The 25,230-nt window shown below is 41.5% G+C and overlaps 1 pseudogene; it reads left to right on the forward strand.

The window, feature by feature from the left end:
• LOC106585517 (macrophage mannose receptor 1-like) overlaps positions 1-25,230 on the forward strand; it is a 38,864-nt pseudogene that overhangs the window by 3,284 nt on the left and 10,350 nt on the right.

Below are 25,230 nucleotides of genomic sequence, written 5' to 3' on the forward strand. Positions count from 1 at the left end.
CTCTATGACAGTGCTATGGAGCCCTATGACAGTTTTATGGCGCCCTATGACAGTTTTATGGAGCTCTCTGACAGTGTTATATAGCTCTATGACAGTTTTATATAGCTCTATAACAGTGTTATGTAGCCCTATAACAGTTTTATGTAGCCCTACGACTGTTAAAAAGTCCTCATGAAAGAGGGTTCAATTAAAGTGTTCAAATGTTTGCCTATTATGTCAATGCTGGTTAGTGATTGTTGTAATTTTTGTTTGTAGACGGTCCCTTCAATCTCTTCAATGCTGGTTAGTGATTGTTGTAATTTTTCTTTGTAGACGGTCCCTTCAATCTCTTCAATGCAGCAAGTGGCGTTAGACAGGATCTGGCACGCTGGGTGTCAGAGGGACGTCTCTACTACACCAACATTAGGAAGTGTGCTGGGGTTTCTGGGAAGACAGAGGGTAGTACCCTGGTGAATTCTGACTGTGATGAGAACAGCCACCTTCAGCAGTGGGAGTGTAGTAACAACACACTGCTCACCCTGAAAGGACAGACTCTGTACCTCCACGTCAACGACAACAATGATCTGGTGCTGTCCAGATACACGGGGCCTCGGAGTCGCTGGATCATCTCTGGTACAACGGACGGCCCCTGCTCAAGGACCCACAGAGGTACGGGATTACAAACACAAGGTTCTCATTGTTTAGGATTGTAAAATGGATTTTGGACAAAATGGACCAAGTCTCAACACACTTCAAAAGAAGCAGGTTACATATAACTACATCAGACAGTATATTTTATACTTTACAGGTTACATATAACCCACATTCATTAGACAGTACATTTTCTTTACAGGTTACATATAACTACATCAGACAGTATATTTTACAGTTACATATAACTACATCAGACAGTATATTTTACAGGTTACATATAACTCTACATCAGACAGTTATTTTACAGGTTACATATAACTACATCAGACAGTATTTATAAGTACATTTTATTGAAAAGAAACGTCATTTTTCCCTGTGAATCCACAACGTACAGTAACACAGGGACACACTCACAGCCAGATTCCCGTAAGAGTGTTAGTATAGAAGGCCGTGTTCCCCAACAAGGTCACACAGGGAGGCAAGATGGCAGACACACTAATATAGTAAAATCCTTGGGGTCCCACGTCACACTGAGCTACATACAGTACCCACAGTAACCACTATCCCCTTTTCAGAGCTCTTTACCATCGAAGGAAACGCGTTTGGCCGTCCCTGTCAGTTTCCTTTCCGGTACAAAGACCAATGGTATGGAGACTGCACCTCGATAGACTCCTCTGATAGACGGCTTTGGTGTGCCATTGAAACAAACTACCAAGACAATGAATTGTGGGGCATTTGTCCATCCAAATGTGAGTATTACATCTGTTACTTACTCTGTGTCAATCTACACAGTTGTTAGATGCATCTCTCTCTCTCTCTCTCTCTCTCTCTCTCTCTCTCTCTCTCTCTCTCTCTCTCTCTCTCTCTCTCTCTCTCTCTCTTCTCTCTCTTCAATTCAATGGCTTTATTGGCTTGATAAACGTGAAATGGATAAAAAGTGAACAGTAAATATTACACTCACACAAGTTCCAAAATAATAAAGACATTTCAAATGTCATATTATGTCTATATATAGTGTCGTAACGATGTGCAAATAGTTAAAGTAGAAAAGGGAAAATATTTACAATGGTGTTTGTTCTTCACTGGTTGCCCTTTTCTTGTGGCAACAGGTCACAAATCTATTTCACCCAATAGATATTCTTTGTGGGTCTGTGTAATCTGAGGGAAATATGTGTCTCTAATATGGTCATACATTTGGCAGGAGGTTAGGAAGTGCAGCTCAGCTTCCACCTCATTTTGTGGGCAGTGTGCCAATAGCCTGTCTTCTCTTGAAAAGCCAGGTCTGCCTACGGCAACCTTTCTCAATAACAAGACTATGCTCACTGAATCTGTACATCTCTCCCCCCCATCCCTCTGCAGCTATGGAGCATTGGCATAAGAACCCGGTCACAGGTACATTCTACCAGGTGAACCTCCACTCTGCCCTGACCTGGCACCAGGCTCGGACCAGCTGCCAACAGCAGGGAGCAGACTTGGCCTCAATCACCGAACCCCACGAGCAGACCTTCGTAGCAGGTAGCGCCACCCGGTGGCCACGCTCACATTCACACGCATCAGGCGTGTCAAACTCAAGCAGTGTGTTTATTTGTGTACTGTTCATGTACCAGTGTGTTTATTAGTGTACTGTTCATGTACCAGTGTGTTTATTAGTGTACTGTTCATGTACTAGTGTGTTTATTAGTGTACTGTTCATGTACCAGTGTGTTTGTGTACTGTTCATGTACTAGTGTGTGTATTAGTGTACTGTTCATGTACTAGTGTGTTTATTTGTGTACTGTTTATGTACTAGTGTGTTTATTTGTGTACTGTTCATGTACTAGTGTGTTTATTTGTGTACTGTTCATGTACCAGTGCGTTTATTTGTGTACTGTTCATGTACCAGTGTGTTTATTTGTGTACTGTTCATGTACCAGTGTGTTTGTGTACTGTTCATGTACTAGTGTGTTTATTAGTGTACTGTTCATGTACTAGTGTGTTTATTTGTGTACTATTTGTGTACATGGACTATTTATGTCATATGCAACTTTATCTCCTTCTCTTATGCACACACACACACACACACACACACACACACACACACCTCACACACACACACACACACACACACACACACACACACACACACACACAGGCCTGTATGGTAGACAGGGTGCTCCACTGTGGACGGGGCTGAATGCTCTGGAAGAGGACAGTGGGTGGCAGTGGATCAGTGGGAAGCCTCTACGCTACTTCCGCTGGGACTCTGGGTGAGTCCTCACCTTCACACTATGCCCTTCATGCTGCACTACTTTGGACCAGGGTCAGTCACTCTATATAGGGGAAAAGGACCAGGGTCAGTTACTCTATATAGGGGACCAGGGTCAGTCACACTATATAGGGAAAAGGACCAGGGTCAGTTACTCTATATAGGGGACCAGGGTCAGTTACTCTATATAGGGGACCAGGGTCAGTTACACTGTATAGGGGACCAGGGTCAGTTACTCTATATAGGGGACCAGGGTCAGTTACTCTATATAGGGGGACCAGGGTCAGTTACTCTATATAGGGGACCAGGGTCAGTTACTCTATATAGGGGACCAGGGTCAGTTACACTATATAGGGGGACCAGGGTCAGTTACTCTATATAGGGGAACCAGGGTCAGTTACTCTATATAGGGGACCAGGGTCAGTTACTCTATATAGGGGACCAGGGTCAGTTACTCTGTATAGGGGACCAGGTTCAGTTACACTATATAGGGGAAAAGGACCAGGGTCAGTTACACTATATAGGGGACCAGGGTCAGTTACTCTATATAGGGGACCAGGGTCAGTTACTCTATATAGGGGAAAAGGACCAGGGTCAGTTACTCTATATAGGGGACCAGGGTCAGTTACTCTATATAGGGGACCAGGGTCAGTTACTCTATATAGGGGAAAATGACCAGGGTCAGTTACTCTATATAGGGGACCAGGGTCAGTTACACTATATAGGGGACCAGGGTCAGTTACTCTATATAGGGGACCAGGGTCAGTTACTCTATATAGGGGACCAGGGTCAGTTACCTATTAGGGGACCAGGGTCAGTTACTCTATATAGGGGACCAGGGTCAGTTACTCTATATAGGGGACCAGGGTCAGTTACTCTATATAGGGGACCAGGGTCAGTTACACTATATAGGGGACCAGCTTTAGGGGACCACAGTTACTCTATATAGGGGACCAGTTTCAGTTCCTTTAGGGGAAAATGACCAGGGTCAGTTACTCTATATAGGGGACCAGGTGAACCCTTTGGCATTTTAGATGGGACTCTGGTGAGAACATTAAACATTTGATAGTGTTACTATTTCTGTTGCTGTTAGTCTTCAGATGTAGTGACATAGCTGTTAGTCTTCAGATGTAGTGACATAGCTTTTAGTCTTCAGATGTCGTGACATAGCTGTTAGTCTTCAGATGTAGTGACATAGCTGTTAGTCTTCAGATGTAGTGACATAGCTGTTAGTCTTCAGATGTAGTGACATAGCTGTTAGTCTTCAGATGTAGTGACATAGCTGTTAGTCTTCAGTTGTAGTGACATAGCTGTTAGTCTTCAGATGTAGTGACATAGCTGTTAGTCTTCAGATGTAGTGACATAGCTGTTAGTCTTCAGATGTAGTGACATAGCTGTTAGTCTCCAGATGTAGTGACATAGCTGTTAGTCTCCAGTTGTAGTGACATAGCTGTTGTAGTCTTCAGATGTAGTGACATAGCTGTTAGTCTCCAGATGTAGTGACATAGCTGTTAGTCTTCAGATGTAGTGACATAGCTGTTAGTCTCCAGATGTAGTGACATAGCTGTTAGTCTCCAGATGTAGTGACATAGCTGTTAGTCTTCAGATGTAGTGACATAGCTGTTAGTCTCCAGATGTAGTGACATAGCTGTTAGTCTTCAGATGTAGTGACATAGCTGTTAGTCTCCAGATGTAGTGACATAGCTGTTAGTCTTCAGATGTAGTGACATAGCTGTTGTTAGTCTTCAGATGTAGTGACATAGCTGTTAGTCTTCAGATGTAGTGACATAGCTGTTAGTCTTCAGATGTAGCGACATAGCTGTTAGTCTTCAGATGTAGTGACATAGCTGTTGTTAGTCTTCAGATGTAGTGACATAGCTGTTAGTCTTCAGGTGTAGTGACATAGCTGTTGTTAGTCTTCAGATGTAGTGACATAGCTGTTAGTCTTCAGATGTCGTGACATAGCTGTTAGTCTTCAGATGTAGTGACATAGCTGTTAGTCTTCAGGTGTAGTGACATAGCTGTTAGTCTTCAGATGTAGTGACATAGCTGTTGTTAGTCTTCAGATGTAGTGACATAGCTGTTAGTCTTCAGATGTAGTGACATAGCTGTTGTTAGTCTTCAGATGTAGTGGCATAGCTGTTAGTCTCCAGATGTAGTGACATAGCTGTTAGTCTTCAGATGTAGTGACATAGCTGTTAGTCTCCAGATGTAGTGACATAGCTGTTAGTCTCCAGATGTAGTGACATAGCTGTTAGTCTTCAGATGTAGTGACATAGCTGTTAGTCTTCAGGTGTAGTGACATAGCTGTTGTAGTCTCCAGATGTAGTGACATAGCTGTTAGTCTCCAGATGTAGTGACATAGCTGTTGTTAGTCTCCAGGTGTAGTGACATAGCTGTTGTTAGTCTTCAGATGTAGTGACATAGCTGTTAGTCTCCAGATGTAGTGACACAGCTGTTAGTCTTCAGATGTAGTGACATAGCTGTTAGTCTCCAGATGTAGTGACATAGCTGTTAGTCTTCAGATGTAGTGACATAGCTGTTAGTCTCCAGATGTAGTGACATAGCTGTTAGTCTTCAGGTGTAGTGACATAGCTGTTGTTGTTGTTTGTCTGTAGGTCACCCTCTCTCTGATCCTGGTCAGATGTGTGGACTGGTTGACCCAGCTCAGCAGTCCTACTGGCAGAGCTCCCTGTGCTCCAAGAAACATGGCTACATCTGTCAGAAAGACCCCCCCCCCGGTAGTCCACGGAAATCCCTCCCTATAACCCCACCCCCCTTCCCCCAGGTAGGTCTGTCAGAAAGACCCACACACCCCCATTCACCCAGGTAGGTCTGTCAGAAAGACCTCCCTATAACCCCTGTCCCATTCACCCAGGTAGGTCTGTCAGAAAGACCCACCTATAACCCCTGTCCACCCAGGTAGTTCTGTCAGAAAGACCCACCTTCACGCCCATTCACCCAGGTAGTTCTGTCAGAAAGACCTCCCTATAACCCCTGTTTACCCAGATCCAACACGCCGTTCTACTCTGCTCAATTTAATCCAGTCTAGTCCACTTCAATCTTGTACAGTTTGTTTTAATTATGTTCAGTCCATTTTAGTCCAGTCTAGTCTAGTCCATTTCAATCTTGTACAGTTTGTTTTAATTACTTTCAGTCCTTTTTAGTCCAGTTCATTTTTGTATTATTTTGTTTATTATGGGCGGTGTATTTCTTGTATTTCTACAATGTGTTTCCCTGTGTTGGTGATAAACAGAAGAGACAGGTTTCTGCTCCAGTCCGTGGATTCCCCTACGCTGCCAGGTGCTTCCTCCTCCAGCGTACTAAGAAGACCTGGACAGAGGCTCAGACGGAATGTCGGAAGGACGGAGGCGACCTGGCCAGCATCCACAACATTGAGCAGCACAGCTTTGTGATGTCACAGCTGGGATATGGTCAGTGAAACACAGATACGCTCACACGTTAGACAGTCAGTGAAAAGGCTAACTCCAACTCTCCCACCTCTCTTCCTCTGTCCCAGCGGCTGCTGACGAGCTGTGGATCGGGATGAACGATGTCAAGACGTCACTACTGTTTGACTGGAGCGACCAATCTGCTGTCACCTTCACCAGGTGGGAGGAAGCCATGCCAATGGGGGGCAACTGTGTCCTGGTCAGGGGAGAGGTATGGTACCATCACCCCCCCTCCACACTGCCGCTAACCCTTACAAGCCCTAACCCTGGCCCTAACACCCCTAACCCTTACACCCCTAACCTTGCCCCTAACCCTAACAACTCCAAAATGCAATAATTACAATTTTTCAAACATACGACTATTTTACACAATTTTAAAGATAAGACTCTCGTTAATCTAACCACATTGTCCGATTTCAAAAAGGCTTTACAGCGAAAGCAAAACATTAGATTATGTTAGGAGAGTACATAGCCAAAAAATTATCACACAGCCATTTTCCAAGCAAGCATATATGTCACAAAAACCCAAACCACAGCTAAATGCAGCACTAACCTTTGATGATCTTCATCAGATGACACTCCTAGGACATTATGTTATACAATACATGCATGTTTTGTTCAATGAAGTTCATATTTATATAAAAAAACAGCTTTTTACATTGGCGTGTGATGTTCAGAAAATGTATTCCCACCAAAAACTTCCGGTGAATTAACTAAATTACTCATCATAAACGTTGACAAAATACACAACAATTATTTTAAGAATTATAGATACAGAACTCCTTTATGCAATTGCTATGTCAGATTTTAAAATAGCTTTTTGGCGAAAGCACATTTTGCAATATTCTGAGTACATAGCTCAGCCATCACGGTGAGCTATTCAGACACCCGCCAAGTTCAGGGCACACTAAACTCAGAATTAGTATTCGAAAAATTGTATTATCTTTGCTGATCTTCGTCAGAATGCACTCCCAGGACTGCTACTTCCACAATAAATGTTGTTTTTGTTCCAAATAATCCATAGTTATGTCCAAAAACCTTTGTTTTGTTTGTGCATTCAGGTCACTATCCAAAGGGTAACGCGAGCGCATTTCGAGACAAAAAATTCTGAATGTTCCATTACCGTACTTAGAAGCATGTCAAACGCTGTTTAAAATACATTTGTATGGTATTTTTCTCATAAAATAGCGATAATATTCCAACTGGACAATAGTGTATTCATTCAAAGAGGAAAAGAAAAACAGTGTGGTCTCGTGAATGCGCATATACTATCTCTTTGTCACCAGGCAGACCACTGAGAAACTGAGCAACTATACTCTGCCCAGAGACAGGAGACGCCTCAATCCGCTTTCTGAAGTTTTTAGAGAGCCAATGGAAGCCTTAGAAAGTGCTACGTAACCCCACAGATACTGTAGTTTCGATAGAGAATCAAAAGAAGAACTACAAATTCTCAGACAGGCCACTTCCTACTTGGAATATTCTCAGGTTTTTGCCTGCCATATGAGTTCTGTTATACTCACAGACACCATTCAAACAGTTTTTAAAACTTCAGAGTGTTTTCTATCCAAATCTACTAATAATATGCATATTCTTTTTTCTGGGCAAGAGTAGTAACCAGTTTAAATTGGGTACATTTTTTATCCGGCCGTGAAAATACTGCCCCCTAGCCCAGACAGGCTAGATGAAAAAAATGTAAAATGTAGCAACCTAACCTACTGGCCCAACGCTCTAACCACAAAGCTACCTGCCACCCCCTAATCCTGACCCTAACCCTAACACCCCTAACCCTAACACCCCCTAACCCTAACACTCCCTAACCCTAACACCCCTAACCCTAACACCCCTAACCCTAACACCCCTAACCTAACACCCCTAACCCTAACACCCCCTAACCCTAACACTCCCTAACCCTAACACTCCCTAACCCTAACACTCCCTAACCCTAACACTCCCTAACCCTAACACTCCCTAACCCTAACACTCCCTAACCCTACTAACACTCCCTAACCCTAACACTCCCTAACACTGGCCCTAACACCCGCTCACCCTAACACTCCCTAACCCTGGCCCTAAACCTAACACCCCCTAACCCTAACACTCCCTAACCCTAACACCCCCAACCCTAACCCCCTAACCCTAACACTCCCTAACCCTAACACTCCCTAACCCTAACACTCCCTAACCCTAACACTCCCCAACCCTGACCCTAACCCTAACACTCCCTAACCCTAACACTCCCTAACCCTAACACTCCCCAACCCTGCCCCTAACCCTAACACTCCCTAACCCTAACACCCCCTAACCCTAACACTCCCTAACACTGGCCCTAACACCCGCTCACCCTAACACTCCCTAACCCTGGCCCTAAACCAACACCCCCTAACCCTAACACTCCCTAACCCTAACACCCCTAACCCTGGCCCTATCAACCCCTAACCCTAACACTCCCTAACCCTAACACTCCGTAACCCTAACACTCCCTAACCCTAACACTCCCTAACCCTAACACTCCCTAACCCTAACACCCCCTAACCCTAACACCCTCCCTAACCCTGGCCCTAACACCCCCTCACCCTAACACTCCCTAACCCTGGCCCTAACCCTAACACCCCCTAACCCTAACACTCCCTAACCCTAACACCCCCTAACCCTGGCCCTAACACCCCTAACCCTAACACCCCTAACCCTAACACTCCCTAACCCTAACATCTCCCTAACCCTAACACCCCCTAACCCTAACACTCCGTAACCCTAACACCCCCTATCCCTGGCCCTAACACCCCTAACCCTAACACTCACTAACCCTAACACTCCCTAACCCTGGCCCTAACACCCCTAACCCTGCCCTAACACCCCCTAACCCTAACACCCCTAACCCTAACACTCCCTAACCCTAACACTCCCTAACCCTAACCCAAACCACCCATTCACAACCACACCAACCTCTCCCTCCTTGACGGTGTCCTGTGTGACTGTGTCTGTCTTGCAGCAGGGCAGGTGGGCTACCCAGGTGTGTGAGAACCAGCATGGTTTCATCTGTATGAAGAAATCTACCTCCAAACCCTCAGGGGACCAGGTGGACACTTACCCAGGCTGCAAACCGGTGAGTGGAGAGCCAGGGGGAGCAGAGTTCAGCCAGGGGAGCAGAGTTCAGCCAGGGGGAGCAGAGTTCAGCCAGGGGGAGCAGAGTTCAGCCAGGGGAGCAGAGTTCAGCCAGGGGGAGCAGAGTTCAGCCAGGGGAGCAGAGTTCAGCCAGGGCAAGTTCAGCCAGGGGTAGCAGAGTTCAGCCAGGGGGAGCAGAGTTCAGCCAGGGAGAGCAGAGGTCATGTTCTATAGCGCTGATGTTCTCAGGAACAGCCACATATATGGCTCTCCGCACCGGAGACTGAGGTTCAAGCCTCGATTCAAGCCTTCCTGATGTCACTCCCACTTCTCCACTTCTGTTTCCAAGTGTCTGAATAAAGTAGAAAAAAAACCATTCTGTAAATGTGCCAGATTTAGTCAGCTAGCTAGTTGTCAACTGTAGACCCTGGGCAGGTAGATACATAATCAACATTTACATCAAAAATCGAATCAAATCAAATGTTATTTGTCACGTGCGCTGAATACAACAGGAGTAGACAATAAAATGATTAACCAACAATGCAGTTTTAAGAAAAAAGAAGTGTTAAGTATTTACTAAATAAACTGAAGTAAACAATAAAAAAATAAATACAAATACATTTTTTTAAACCAAAAATGAAAAATATATATATATATATATTTATGAGCAACAATAAAATAACGTTAATGAGGCTATATACAGGGGATACTGGTACAGAGTCAAGGTGCGGAGGCACCAGTTAACCTCTCTGGGCTAGGTGGGAGAGTACATAGACACAAATAATCACACAGCCATTTTCAAAGCAAGCATATATGTCACAAAAACCCAAACCACAGCTAAATGCAGCACTAACCTTTGATGATCTTCATCAGATGACACTCCTAGGACATTATGTTATACAATACATGCATGTTTTGTTCAATCAAGTTCATATTTATATCAAAAACTAGCTTTTACATTAGCATGTGATGTTCAGAACTAGCATACCAGCCGAAAACTTCAGGTGAATTTACTAAATTACTCATGATAAACGTTGACAAAATACATAACAATTATAGATTCAGAACTCCTTTATACAAACACTATGTCAGATTTTAAAATAGCTTTTCGGCGAAAGCACATTTTGCAATATTCTGAGTACATAGCTCGGCCATCACGGCTAGCTAATTTGACACCCACCAAGTTTGGGGCAACCTAAACTCAGAATTACTATTAGAGAAATTGGATTACCTTTGCTGTTCTTCGTCAGAATGCACTCCCAGGACTTCTACTTCAACAACAAATGTTGTTTTGGTTCCAAATAATCCATAGTTATGTCCAAATACCTCCGTTTTGTTCGTGCGTTCAGGTCACTATCCGAAGGGTAACGCGCGAGCGCATTTCGTGACAAAAAAATTCTAAATATTCCTTTACCGTACTTAGAAGCATGTCAAACTCTGTTTAAAATCAATTTTTATGCAATTTTTCTCGTAAAATAGCGATAATATTCCAACCGGACAACGTTGTATTCATTCAAAGAGTGAAAGAAAAAAATGGTGAGGTCTCGTGAACGCGCATCTCCAGTCTTACTGTCCCCAGGCAGACCACTTACAAACTCTGCTGCTGTACTTTGCCCAGAGACAGGAGACGCGAAATTCTGCTTTTTGAATGCTTTAGAGAGCCAATGGAAGCCTTAGAAAGGGTCACGTAACAGCACAAATGCTGTAAATATTGATAGAGATGCAAAAGAAGGACTACAAATTGTCAGACAGCCCACTTCCAGCATGGAATCTTCTCAGCTTTTTGCCTGCCATATGAGTTCTGTTATACTCAAAGACACCATTCAAACAGTTTTAGAAACTTTAGAGTGTTTTCTATCCAAATCTACTAATTATATGCATATTCTCGTTTCTGGGAAAGAGTAGTAACCAGTTTAAATTGGGTAAATTTTTTATCCGGCCGTGAAAATACTGCCCCCTAGCTCAGACAGGTTAATAATGAGGCTATATACAGGGGGTACTGGTACAGAGTCAATGTGTGAGGGTACAGGTTAGTCGAGGTAATTGAGGGAATATGTACAGTAGGTTGAGGTTAAGGGACTATGCATAGATAATAAACAGAGAGAAGCAGCAGCGTAAAAATGGGGGAAAGTGGGGGGTGTGGGGTGGTGGGGGTAGGTCAAAGCAAATAGTCCGGGTAGCATTTGGTTAGCAGAGAGAACAGTCTATGACTAGGGTGGCTAGAGTCTTTGGCTATTTTTAGGGCCTTCCTCTGACACCGCCTGGTATAGAGGTCCTGGATGGCAGGAAGCTTGGCTCCAGTTATGTACTGGGCCGTACGCACTACCCTCTGTAGTGCCTTGCGAAGGCCGAGCAGCTGCCATACCAGGCGGTGACGCAACCAGTCAGAATGCTCTCGATGGTGCATCTGTAGAACTTTTTGAGGATCTGAGGATCCATACCAAATTTTCTCAGTCTCCTGAGGGGGAATAGGCATTGTCATGCCCTCTTCACGACTGTCTTGGTGTGCTTGGACCGTGATAGTTTGTTGGTAATATGGACACCAAGGAACTTGAAGCTCTCAACCTGCTCCATACAGCCCCGTCAATGATAATGGGGGCGTGGTGCTCGCTCCTTTTCCTGTAGTCCATGATCATCTCCTTTGTCTTGATCACGTTGAGGGAGAGGTTGTTGTCCTGGCACCATACTGGCAGGTCTCTGATCTCCTCCCTATAGGCTGTCTCATCGTTGTCGGTGATCAGGCCTACCACTGTTGTGTCGTCGGCAAACTTAATGAGGATGTTGGAGTAGTACCTGCCCTTGCAGTCATGAGTGAACAGGGATTACAGGAGGGGATTGAGCATGCACCCCTGAGGGGCCCCCGTGTTGAGGATCAGCGTGGCGGATGTGTTGTTACCTACCCTTACCACCTGCGGGCGGCCCGTCAGGAAGTCCAGGATCCAGTTGCAGAGGGAGGTGTTTAGTCCCAGGGTCCTTAGCTTAGTGATGAGCTTTGAGGGCACTATGGTGTTGAACGCTGAGCTCTAGTCAATGAACAGTTTTCTCACATAGGTGTTCCTTTTGTCCAGGTGGTAAAGGGCAGTGTGTAGTGCAATAGAGATTGCGTCATCTGTGGATCTGTTGGGTCTGGTATGCAAATTTGAGTCGGTCTAGGATTTCTGGGATAATGGTGTTGATGTGATACATAACCAGCCTTACACCTAGACCAGCTCAACAGTCTAACAGCTGTTTCTGACCCTGTTTGTCTCTCTGAAGCATTGGACCAGGCACGGCTCCTACTGTTACTTTGTTGGACCAGAGATCAAGACCTTTGATGAGGCCAAAGAGACATGCAAGAGCTCAGAGTCATATCTGGCTGATGTTTCTAGCAGGTAAGAGAGAAACCGGGATGTACTTCTCTATATCAGTAATGTGGACTAGATGAATTTGTCTAGATAATACATTGTCTAATGATAATGAGTTCAGGATGGACGAAGTTCCATTATAATGTTTAAAATAATTTTCTACTCAAAAACAAACACATAGTTTTTTCTTATTGGGTCCACTGTTATGTCATCACAGTTTTTGCTCTATACTGAAAGTGCTCCATCTTGAACCCTCGGCTGCTGACACCATTTTGGGGAACAGTGGACTAAAGGACAAACTGCTAAAATATAGTTTTTGAGTAAAATATACCTTTAACCATAATGTTTCAATAATGTCATAATGATAATGTGTCCAGGGTGGATAATGATCCATGATTATGATCCATGATAATGATCCATGATCACGTGACATGATAATGTTCCACGATAATGTGTCCAGGGTGGATAATGTTATAATGATAATGTCTCATAATAATACACCCAAGGTGGATAATGTTATAATGATAATGTTTTAACAATAACGTGTCTAGGGTGGACTAAAGGACAAACTGCTAAAAAATAGTTTTTGAGTAAAATATACCTTTAACCATAATGTTTCAATAATGTCATAATGATAATGTGTCCAGGGTGGATAATGATCCATGATAATGTGTCATGATAATATCCAAATCACGTGACTATAATGTTCCACGATAATGTGTACAGGGTGGATAATGATCCATGATAATGATAGATGATAATGATCCATGATAATGTGATTGTGTCCAGGGTGGATAATGTTATAGTGATAATGTTTTATTAATAATGTGTCCAGGGTGGATAATGTTATAATGATAATGTTTTAATAATATTGTGTCTAGGGTGTATAATGTTATAGTGATAATGTTTTCATAATAATGTGACCAAGGTGGATAATGTTATAATGATAATGTTTTAATAGTAATGTGTCCAGGGTGTATAATGTTATAATGATAATGTTTTATTAATAACGTGTCCAGGGTGTGTAATGTTATAATGATAATGTTTTAATAACAATGTGTCCAGGGTGGATAATGTTATAATGATAATGTTTTAATAATAATGTGTCCAGGGTGGATAATGTTATAACGATAATGTTTTAATAATAATGTGTCCAGGGTGGATAATGCTTTCCTGATCAGCCTGGTTGGGTCCAGGCCAGAGCAACACTTCTGGATCGGACTCTCCAACCAGAACCACATCGACGACTTCACCTGGACGAACAGCAACAGGGTCAGGTACACCCACTGGAACACACAGATGCCAGGTAAGGGACAACCATAGAGATATATAATAATACTATATATTGTAGTGACCATGCGTTTAGAAGCATGTTCATCAACTCCCCCAAGGGAGCATGCTTTCTTGGGGATTCGATGGCCAGGCAGGGAGAGTTGAGGTCCCCTCACTCACTCTCCCCATCTGTTTCACTACACTCTCTATATGTAGACACTTGTCTGAGATGATGTTTAGATACAAGGGCCTTCTATAGTAGGAGCCTGACTACAGTTCTATAGTAGGAGTCTGACTACAGTTCTATAGTAGGAGTCTGACTACAGTTCTATAGTAGGAGTCTGACTACAGTTCTATAGTAGGAGCCTTACTACAGTTCTATAGTAGGAGTCTTACAACAGTTCTATAGTAGGAGTCTGACTACAGTTCTATAGTAGGACTCTCACTACAGTTCTATAGTAGGAGTCTGACTACAGTTCTATAGTAGGAGTCTGACTACAGTTCTATAGTAGGAGTCTGACTACAGTTCTATAGTAGGAGTCTGACTACAGTTCTATAGTAGGAGTCTCACTACAGTTCTATAGTAGGAGTCTGACTACAGTTCTATAGTAGGAGTCTGACTACAGTTCTATAGTAGGAGTCTCACTACAGTTCTATAGTAGGAGTCTGACTACAGTTCTATAGTAGGAGTCTGACTACAGTTCTATAGTAGGAGTCTCACTACAGTTCTATAGTAGGAGTCTGACTACAGTTCTATAGTAGGAGTCTCACTACAGTTCTATAGTAGGAGTCTGACTACAGTTCTATAGTAGGAGTCTGACTACAGTTCTATAGTAGGAGTCTCACTACAGTTCTATAGTAGGAGTCTGACTACAGTTCTATAGTAGGAGTCTGACTACAGTTCTATAGTAGGAGTCTGACTACAGTTCTATAGTAGGAGTCTCACTACAGTTCTATAGTAGGAGTCTCACTACAGTTCTATAGTAGGAGTCTGACTACAGTTCTATAGTAGGAGTCTGACTACAGTTCTATAGTAGGAGTCTCACTACAGTTCTATAGTAGGAGTCTGACTACAGTTCTATAGTAGGAGTCTGACTACAGTTCTATAGTAGGAGTCTCACTACAGTTCTATAGTAGGAGTCTGACTACAGTTCTATAGTAGGAGTCTGACTACAGTTCTATAGTAGGAGTCTCACTACAGTTCTATAGTAGGAGTCTGACTACAGTTCTATAGTAGGAGTCTCACTACAGTTCTATAGGAGTCTCACTACAGTTCTATAGTAGGAGTCTGACTACAGTTCTATAGTAGGAGTCTCACTACAGTTCTATAGGAGTCTCACTACAGTTCTATAGTAGGAGTCTGACTACAGTTCTATAGTAGGAGTCTCACTACAGTTCTATAGTAGGAGTCTGACTACAGTTCTATAGTAGGAGCCTGACTACAGTTCTATAGTAGGAGTCTCTCTACAGTTCTATAGTAGGAGTCTGACTACAGTTCTATTGTAGGAGTCTGACTACAGTTCTATAGTAGGAGTCTGACTACAGTTCTATAGTAGGAGTCTGACTACAGTTCTATAGTAGGAGTCTGACTACAGTTCTATAGTAGGAGTCTGACTACAGTTCTATAGTAGGAGTCTCACTACAGTTCTATAGTAGAGTCTGACTACAGTTCTATAGTAGGAGTCTGACTACAGTTCTATAGTAGGAGTCTCACTACAGTTCTATAGTAGGAGTCTGACTACAGTTCTATAGTAGGAGTCTCACTACAGTTCTATAGGAGTCTCACTACAGTTCTATAGTAGGAGTCTGACTACAGTTCTATAGTAGGAGTCTCACTACAGTTCTATAGGAGTCTCACTACAGTTCTATAGTAGGAGTCTGACTACAGTTCTATAGTAGGAGTCTCACTACAGTTCTATAGTAGGAGTCTGACTACAGTTCTATAGTAGGAGCCTGACTACAGTTCTATAGTAGGATTCTGACTACAGTTCTATAGTAGGAGTCTCACTACAGTTCTATAGTAGGAGTCTGACTACAGTTCTATTGTAGGAGTCTGACTACAGTTCTATAGTAGGAGTCTGACTACAGTTCTATAGTAGGGAGTCTCACTACAGTTCTATAGTAGGAGTCTGACTACAGTTCTATAGTAGGAGTCTCACTAAAGTTCTATAGTAGGAGTCTGACTACAATTCTATAGTAGGAGTCTCACTACAGTTCTATAGTAGGAGTCTCACTACAGTTCTATAGTAGGAGTCTCATACTACTGTTCCATATAACTGAATATCATTGAACATGCTTATAGGTGCTCTTAGCTGTGAACCTGAATGTTGCTCTGTATTTGTGTTCTCTCTTTGCATCAACTTTGACCTCAGGCAGTAGACAGGGTTGTGTGGCCATGACAACAGGGACTTTAGCTGGATTATGGGATGTGCTGAGCTGCACCAATCAGGAGAAGTATATCTGTAAACACCTCGCAGAAGGAGCGGGGCCAACACCAGAACCAATCACAACTGTCCCCTCCCAGGTGCCATGAGGGCTGGTATCCTGTGGGGTCTCGGAACTTCTGCTTCAAGGTAGACATAACTTAGAATGAAACTAATATGTATTATGACTGTAGTAACAAACTCTGGAGGAGTTAAAACCTCTTAAAGATTAGATCCTTATTTTATTTTCTCCTACAATTACATACCCAAGTCTAACAGCCTGTAGCTCAGGCCCTGAAGCAAGGATATGCATATTATTGGTACCATTTGAAAGGAAACACTTTAAAGTTTATGGAAATGTGAAATTAATGAAGGAGAATATAACACATTAGATCTGGTAAAAGATAACAGCAAAGAAACCTAACCGCTCTTTTGTATTTTTTTGTACCATCGTTTTGGAAATGCAAGAGAAAATGCCATAATTTATTATTCCAGCCCAGGTGCAGATTTTGTACACCGATGGCATCAGTGTATTGCAGTTTAAGACTGATCCAAAGAACCATAGCATTTCTGTTCAAAATTCAAGACTGCCCAAACAGCCTAATTTGTTTATTAATAACTTTCATATTCAAAATTGTGCACCTCCTCAAACACAAGCATGGTATTTTTCACCGTAATAGCTACTGTAACTTGACAGTAAGCAGTTAGAAAGAATTCTAAGCTTTCTGCCAATATCAGATATGTCTGTATCCTGGGAAATTTTCTGTTACTCAAAACCTCATGCTAATCGCATTAGCTCATATTAGCTCAACTGTCCCGTGGAAGGTACACCTATCCCAAAGACATTTTAATGTTCTCCTCATTGGGCATTTATACAGCAAGGTTCTACAATATAACAACATAATAATAATATCTGCCATTTAGGAGACGTTTTTATCCACAGTCATGCATGCGTACATTTTACAGTATGGCTGGTCTCGGGAATCAAACCCACTGTCCTGGTCTTGCAAGCACCATGTCCTACCAACTGATCTACAGAGGTTATAAGTCATTTAGGATAATGACCTGGTTTGTCGTCACTTAACCTGTCTGGGCCAGTGGGTCCCACCCTAATCAACAGCCAGTGGAATTGCGTCGCGCTAAATGCAAAACCTCATAAATGCTATAACTTCAATTTCTCAAACATATGACTATTTTACACCGTTTTATAGATACACCTCTCCTGAATCGAACCACGTTGTCCGATTTCAAAAAGGCTTTACAGCAAAAGCAAAACATTAGATTATGTCAGCAGAGTACCCAGCCAGAAATAATCACACAGCCATTTTCAAAGCAACTAGCATGCATCACAAATACCCAAAACACAGCTAAATGCAGCACTAACCTTTGACAACCTTCATCAGATGACACTCCTAGGACATCATGTTACACAAAACATGCATTTTTTGTTCAATAAAGTTCATATTTATATATAAAAACAGCATTTTACATCGGCGCATGACGTTCAGAAAATATTTTCCTCAAATGCTTCCGATGGATCAGCGCTACAATTTACAAAATTACTATTCGAAAACATTGTTAAAATGTAATATTGTCATTCAAAGACTTATAGATTAACATGTCTTGAATGCCATCTCTTTGCCAGATTTAAAAATAACTTTACTGGGAAATCACACTTTGCAATAAACGACGTGGTATGCCCAGAAAAAAGTCTAGGCTATAAATGTTGGAGCCATCTTGGAACGATCAACCATCAAAAATACTATTGTAAATAATCCCTTACCTTTATTATCTTTATCAGAAGGCACTTCTAGGAATCCCAGGTCCATAACAAATGTAGTTTTGTTCAAAAAAGTTAATAATTTATGTCCCAATAGTGTTAGCGCATCCGAAGGCTAGCGAAAATGTACCGTGTGCGTCTGACTTGTCGTCAGGAATGAGCAAAAATATATATTTAAGTTCGTTCAAACATGTCAAACGTTGTATAACATAAATCTTTAGGGGCTTTTTCAACCAGGGCTTCAATAATATTCCATTGGGACGGTTGCATTGTCTTTCAAAATGTTTCGAAAAGGGAGAGTACCCATGGGGCGCCGACGTCACAATGGTAATGGCCCATCCCCTGTGACCAAGATAAACATCCTCTCTTTCAGTCAATTTTGATAGTAGGAGACTCAAACCACTTTGTAAAGACTGGGGACATCTAGTGGAAGCCATAGGAGTGCTAAATGAATCACAAGCCCCTGTGTGTTTCAATGGCAAATGTTTGAAGTGATATCCACACATCAGATTTCAGTTTCCTGTCAGGATTTGTCTCAGGGTTTTGCCTGCCATATGAGTTCTGTTATACTCACAGACACCATTCAAACAGTTTTAGAAACTTTAGGGTGTTTTCTATCCAAATCAAACAATTATATGCATATTCTAGTTACTGGGCAGGAGTAGTAACCAGATTAAATCGGGTACGTTTTTTTATCCGGCCGCAAATACTGCCCCCTAGCCCTAACAGGTTTTAAGGATCTCTTCCTAACTGTAACAGATCGTGATCCAGAGACAGTCTGTAGAATAAGGATCTCTTCCTAACTGTAACAGATCATGATCCAGAGATTGTCTGTAGAATAAAGATCTCTTCCTAACTGTAACAGATCGTGATCCAGAGACAGTCTGTAGAATAAGGATCTCTTCCTAACTGTAACAGATCATGATCCAGAGACTGTCTGTAGAATAAAGATCTCTTCCTAACTGTAACAGATCAGGATCCAGAGACAGTCTGTAGTATAAGGATCTCTTCCTAACTGTAACAGATCATGATCCAGAGACAGTCTGTGTCCTAAATGACAGTCTTTTCCCTGTGTGGTGCCCATGGGGCTCTGGTCAAAAGTAGTGCACTACCCATAGGGTTCGGGTCTAAAGTAGTGCACTACCCCATAGGGTTCTGGTCTAAAGTAGTGCACTACCCATAGGGCTCTGGTCTAAAGTAGTGCACTGAATAGGTTGTCTGTCTGGTCCAGTTCTTTACATGGCCTCACGCAGATAAGAAGACCTGGATTGAGGCTCGGGACTTCTGCAGGGTGATTGGAGGAGACCTACTCAGCATACACAGCTCTCACGGACCTCCAGTCTATTCATCATGTGTAAGTTCTACAAAACAACCTCACTTAAACACTCAGATATTCCAACACACACCTTTATCGATTAGCAACGATTCCAGACCCCCAAAAATCTTCGACAGGACTTATTCTAGGATCCAAAGAGTCAACCTATAAAAGTTAAATTACATGTTTGTTACCTATAAAGGTTTAGTAACATGTTTGTTACCTATAAAGGTTTAGTAACATGTTTGTTACCTATAAAGCTTTAGTAACATGTTTGTTACCTATAAAGGTTTAGTAACATGTTTGTTACCTATAAAGGTTTAGTAACATGTTTGTTACCTATAAAGGTTTAGTAACATGTTTGTTATCTATAAAGGTTTAGTAACATGTTTGTTACCTATAAAGGTTTAGTAACATGTTTGTTATCTATAAAGGTTTAGTAACATGTTTGTTACCTATAAAAGTTAAATTACAGTTTGTTACCTATAAAGGCTTAGTAACATGTTTGTTATCTATAAAGGTTTAGTAACATGTTTGTTACTTATAAAGGTTTAGTAACATGTTTGTTACATGTTTGTTACCTATAAAGGTTTAGTAACATGTTTGTTACCTATAAAAGTTTAATTACATGTTTGTTACCTATAAAGGTTTAGTAACATGTTTGTTACCTATAAAGGTTTAGTAACATGTTTGTTACCTATAAAGGTTTTAGTAACATGTTTGTTACCTATAAAGGTTTAGTAACATGTTTGTTATCTATAAAGGTTTAGTAACATGTTTGTTATCTATAAAGGTTTATCTATAAAGGTTTAGTAACATGTTTGTTATCTATAAAGGTTTAGTAACATGTTTGTTATCTATAAAGGTTTAGTAACATGTTTGTTATCTATAAAGGTTTAGTAACATGTTTGTTACCTATAAAGGTTTAGTAACATGTTTGTTACCTACAAAGGTTTAGTAACATGTTTGTTATCTATAAAGGTTTAGTAACATGTTTGTTACCTATAAAATTTAAATTACATGTTTGTTACCTATGTGCTGTTTAGTAACATGTTTGTTACCTATAAAGGTTTAGTAACATGTTTGTTACCTATAAAGGTTTAGTAACATGTTTGTTACAGTATATGACAGTTCTATTTCCACCTTCTTCCAGTTTTCTCAAACAAGGTCCACTAGGTGGGGCCCCAGACATACCAATAATGTAATACTGCTAACTCAAACTGATAGAAGTTGTATTAACCAGCCATGGTGATAATATAGTTTTGTTTTGGATACAATAACCATGGTGATAATATAGTATTGTTTTGGACACCGTAGCCATGGTGATAATATGATATTGTTTTGGATACTGTAGCCATGGTGATAATATGATATTGTTTTGGACACCGTAGCCATGGTAATAATGTGATATAATGTTTTAGATACCGTAGCCATGGTGGGACTTCCTGGATCGGCCTGAGTGCTCAGGATCCAAACGCTGGCTACGCCTGGACTGATGGGTCACCAGTGAGTTATGTTCACATAATAATACGAATTATAATACTAGTACTACTACTAATTATAATAATAATAGTAACACTACTACTACTAATACTATTAATAGTAATACCAATACTGCTACCAATAGTAATACTACTATTGCTACTAATAGTAATACTGCTACTACTACTACTACTACTACTACTACTAGTAATACTACTACTGCTACTACTACTAGTATTACTCACTAATAGTAATACTACTAATAGTAATACTACTACTACTACTACTGCTACTACTAGTAACACTACTACTACTACTACTACTACTACTAATAGTAACACTACTACTACTACTGCTACTAATAGTAATCACTACTACTACTACTACTACTACTAATTATAATAATAATAGTAATACTACAACTACTACTACTAGTCATTAGAAATACTACTACTGCTCCTACTACTACTACTACTACTACTACTAATATAACACTACTACTCCTACTACTACTACTACAACTAAAATAGTAATAATACTACTACTACTACTAATTATAATTATAATACTACTATTATTACTACTACTACTACTACTACTAATATACTACTACTACTACTACTAATTATAATAATAATATGTAATACTACTACAACTACTAATAATAATAATATAAATACTACTACTCGCTAGTCATAGAAATACTGCTACTACTACTTCTAGTAATACTACTAGTACTACCACTACTATGTAATACTACTACTAATAGTAATACTACTACTACTACTACTACTACAATTATAATAATAATAGTAATACTACTACTGCTGCTAGTCATAGAAATACTGCTACTAATTATAATGCTACTACTACTACTACTACTACTAGTAATACTACTACTACTACTACTAGTAATACTACTAGTACTACTACTACTACTACTACTACTACTAGTACTACTACTACTAGTAATACTAGTAGTACTTCTACTACTACTACTAGTAATACTACTACTACTACTACTACTACTACTGCTAATTATAATAATGTGTTGCTGGTATTGTTCCTGAACACTTCCAACTGAACTGCCTCGCATGTTGGCTGATGTTTTTCCTCAAGGAATGTTCATGATTGTCTGTGATAGATTGGAAGTATTGTTGATCAGAAGTCTACCTCATGGGAAAGGTATTTCTATTACAAATATGTTTGTCCTCAGCTGTCCTTCCAACACTGGATGAAGGGGCAACCAGACAACTACAACAGCGTGGAGTCCTGTGCTGAGATTTACTCTACCTGGGATGAAAAGGGATCCTGGAACGATGTAGACTGTGAGGGCTACAACGACTGGCTGTGTGAGATCCCTAAAGGTACAGTGAGGGCTACAACGACTGGCTGTGTGAGATCTCTAAAGGTACTGTGAGGTCTACAACGACTGGCTGTGTGAGATCCCTAAAGGTACTGTAATGTATGGCTCAATGACTGGCTGTGTGAGATCCCTGAAGGAAAATCTTACTTGCAACCCTTAATTACCAACAATATGTTTATGTAAGTGTTTTAAAATAAGTGTTTTTATTTTAAATAAACTGAAAAAGAAAAAATTAACATTCAAAAATAGTTTTAATGCACATCACTAAAATAACAGTAGCGAGGCTATATGGGGCTCCTGAGTGGCGCAGCGGTCTAAGGCACTGCATCTCAGTTGCCATACCAGGCGTTAATGCAACCAGTCAGGATGCTCTTGGTGGTGCAGCATTAGAATTTTCTGAGGATCTGAGGATCCATGACACACCTTTTCAGCCTCCTGAGGGGAATAGCAGTGGTCGTGCCCTCTTCACGACTGTCTTGGTGTGTTTGGACCATGATAGTTTGTTGGTGATGTGGACACCAAGGAACTTGAAGCTCTCAACCTGCTCCACTACAGCCCCGTCGATGAGAATGGGGGCGGCTGGGCCCTCCTTTTCCTGTAGTCCACGATCATCTCCTTTGTCTTGATCACGTTGAGGGAGAGGTTGTTATTCTGGCACCACACTGCGATGTCTCTGACCTCCTCCCTATAGGCCGTCTCATCGTTGTCAGTGATCAGGCCTACCACTGTGTCGTCAGCAAACGTAATAATAGTGTTGGAGTCATGCTTGGTCATGCAGTATTGGGTAAACAGGGGAGTACAGGAGGGGACTGCACCCTGAGAGGCCCCTGTGTTGAGGATCAGCGTGGCAGATGTGTTGCTGCCTACCCCTCACCACCTGGGGTGGCTCGTCAGGGTGTCCATGATCCAGTTGCAGAGGGAGGTGTTTAGTCCCAGCGTCCTTAGCTTAGTGATGAGCTTTGAGGGCACTATGGTGTTGAATCCAGAGCTGTAGTCAATGAATAGCATTTTCACGTAGGTGGTCCTTTTGTCCAGGTGGGAAAGGGCAGTGTGGAGTGAAATAGAGATTGCGTCATCTGTTCAGTCGGTATGCAGATTGGAGTGGGTCTAAGGTTTCTGGGATAATGGTGTTGATGTGAGCCATGACCAGCCTTTCAAAGCACTTCATGGTTATAGACGTGAGTGCTGCGGGTCGGTCGTCATTTAGGCAGGTTACCTTGGTGTTCTTGGGCACAGGCACTATGGCAATCTGCTTGAAACATGTTTCATGTTAGACCTGGTTAGGGACAGATTGAAATTGTCAGTGAAGACACTTGCCAGTTGATCAGCGCATGCTCGGAGTACACGTCCTGGTAATCCATCTGTCTCTGCGGCCTTGTGAATGTTGACCTGTTTAAAGGTCTTACTCACATCGGCTACGGAGAGTGTGATCACACAGTCATCCAGAACAGCTGGTGCTCTCATGTATGCTTCAGTGTTGCTTGCCTCGAAGCACGCATAGAAGCAATTTAACTCATCTGGTAGGCTTGCGTCAATGGGCAGCTTGCAGCTGTGCTTCCCTTTGTAGTCTGTAATAGTTTGCAAGCCCTGCCACATCCGACGAGCATCGGAGCCGGTGTAGTGGGATTCAATCTTTGTCCTGTATTGATGCTTTGCCTGTTTGATGATTCATTGAAGGGCATAGCGGGATTTGTTATAAGTTTCCGGGTTAGAGTTGTCGTGTCTTTGGGCACCATTAACTGAAGACATGTTTATCAAAATAACTCCCTGTAATTATTATCACGCGATTAAACTGATTAATCGTTTAACTGTAATTAACTAGGAGATCGGGGCACCAAGGAAAATATTCAGATAACAAAGTTATAATTTTCCTAATATAACTTTCCTATATCATAACATTATATTATATTATAGTATAGGCCGATTATCTTCTGATTTAAATGGTGTATTTTACCTCGCGTCCAGTCTCATTCCAAACATCGTAAATTGTTGTATCTGCACGAACCCAGCCTTTACTAAAAGTCATCCATACATCAATTGTCTTAAAATCATTTATTTACTAAACTAAGTAATTCACAGAAAGCATACAAACAGTAATTATCGTCACAAAGAATTGGTAGAGTAATGTGCCCTAGTGGGCTAAACTGGCATGGCTGGTGTCTTGTTAAAACAAAGGGTCATAAAGGGCAGCTGAGAAGACACTACAGAGTTCATAAATATTAACAATTGATATGCTAATCCTTTGCACATGAACACTCACTCATTTGGGAACAATTGCAATCAATATATATTTACACTCAGTGTGTTGTCGGGATCCTTGTTGGAGAGTTTTTGTCCTGTTGGAGAGTTTTTGTCCGCGTTCTCTCTCTCTTGGTTAGAATGCATCTTTCAAAGCGACATTTATTAATGTCGTTATAGAATGGATGTTTCGTCGGTCTTCGCGTTCGATGATATCGAGTACTTAGCTGCAGACTAATAATTAATATCAAAGACTTGTTCTTATTCTGTCGGTATCGATAGACTAAAAGTTAACCACGTGGTGTAGTTAACTTTCAGTAGAGGAATTGGATGGTCAAACCTATTGGCCAACTCGTAATGGAGTGGAGGCCTGGTCTGATGAAGGAAAATCAGGGTGGGGATTTTATACGTGAACATAGAACAGGCTTGTCACATGACGCCTGGTCCTGTCTGTGTCCCTGGGGGAGTGCCGATGACTGATTTAAGCTTTGAACAGAAATACATTCTATCACATCAACATCAGTACATAGCATCTCAACGTATTCCAAATAGCTTTATTCTTGTTAATACATTTTATA

This window comes from Salmo salar, chromosome ssa03 (genome assembly GCF_905237065.1).
Source record: "Salmo salar chromosome ssa03, Ssal_v3.1, whole genome shotgun sequence".
NCBI classification, from domain to species: Eukaryota; Metazoa; Chordata; class Actinopteri; order Salmoniformes; family Salmonidae; genus Salmo; species Salmo salar.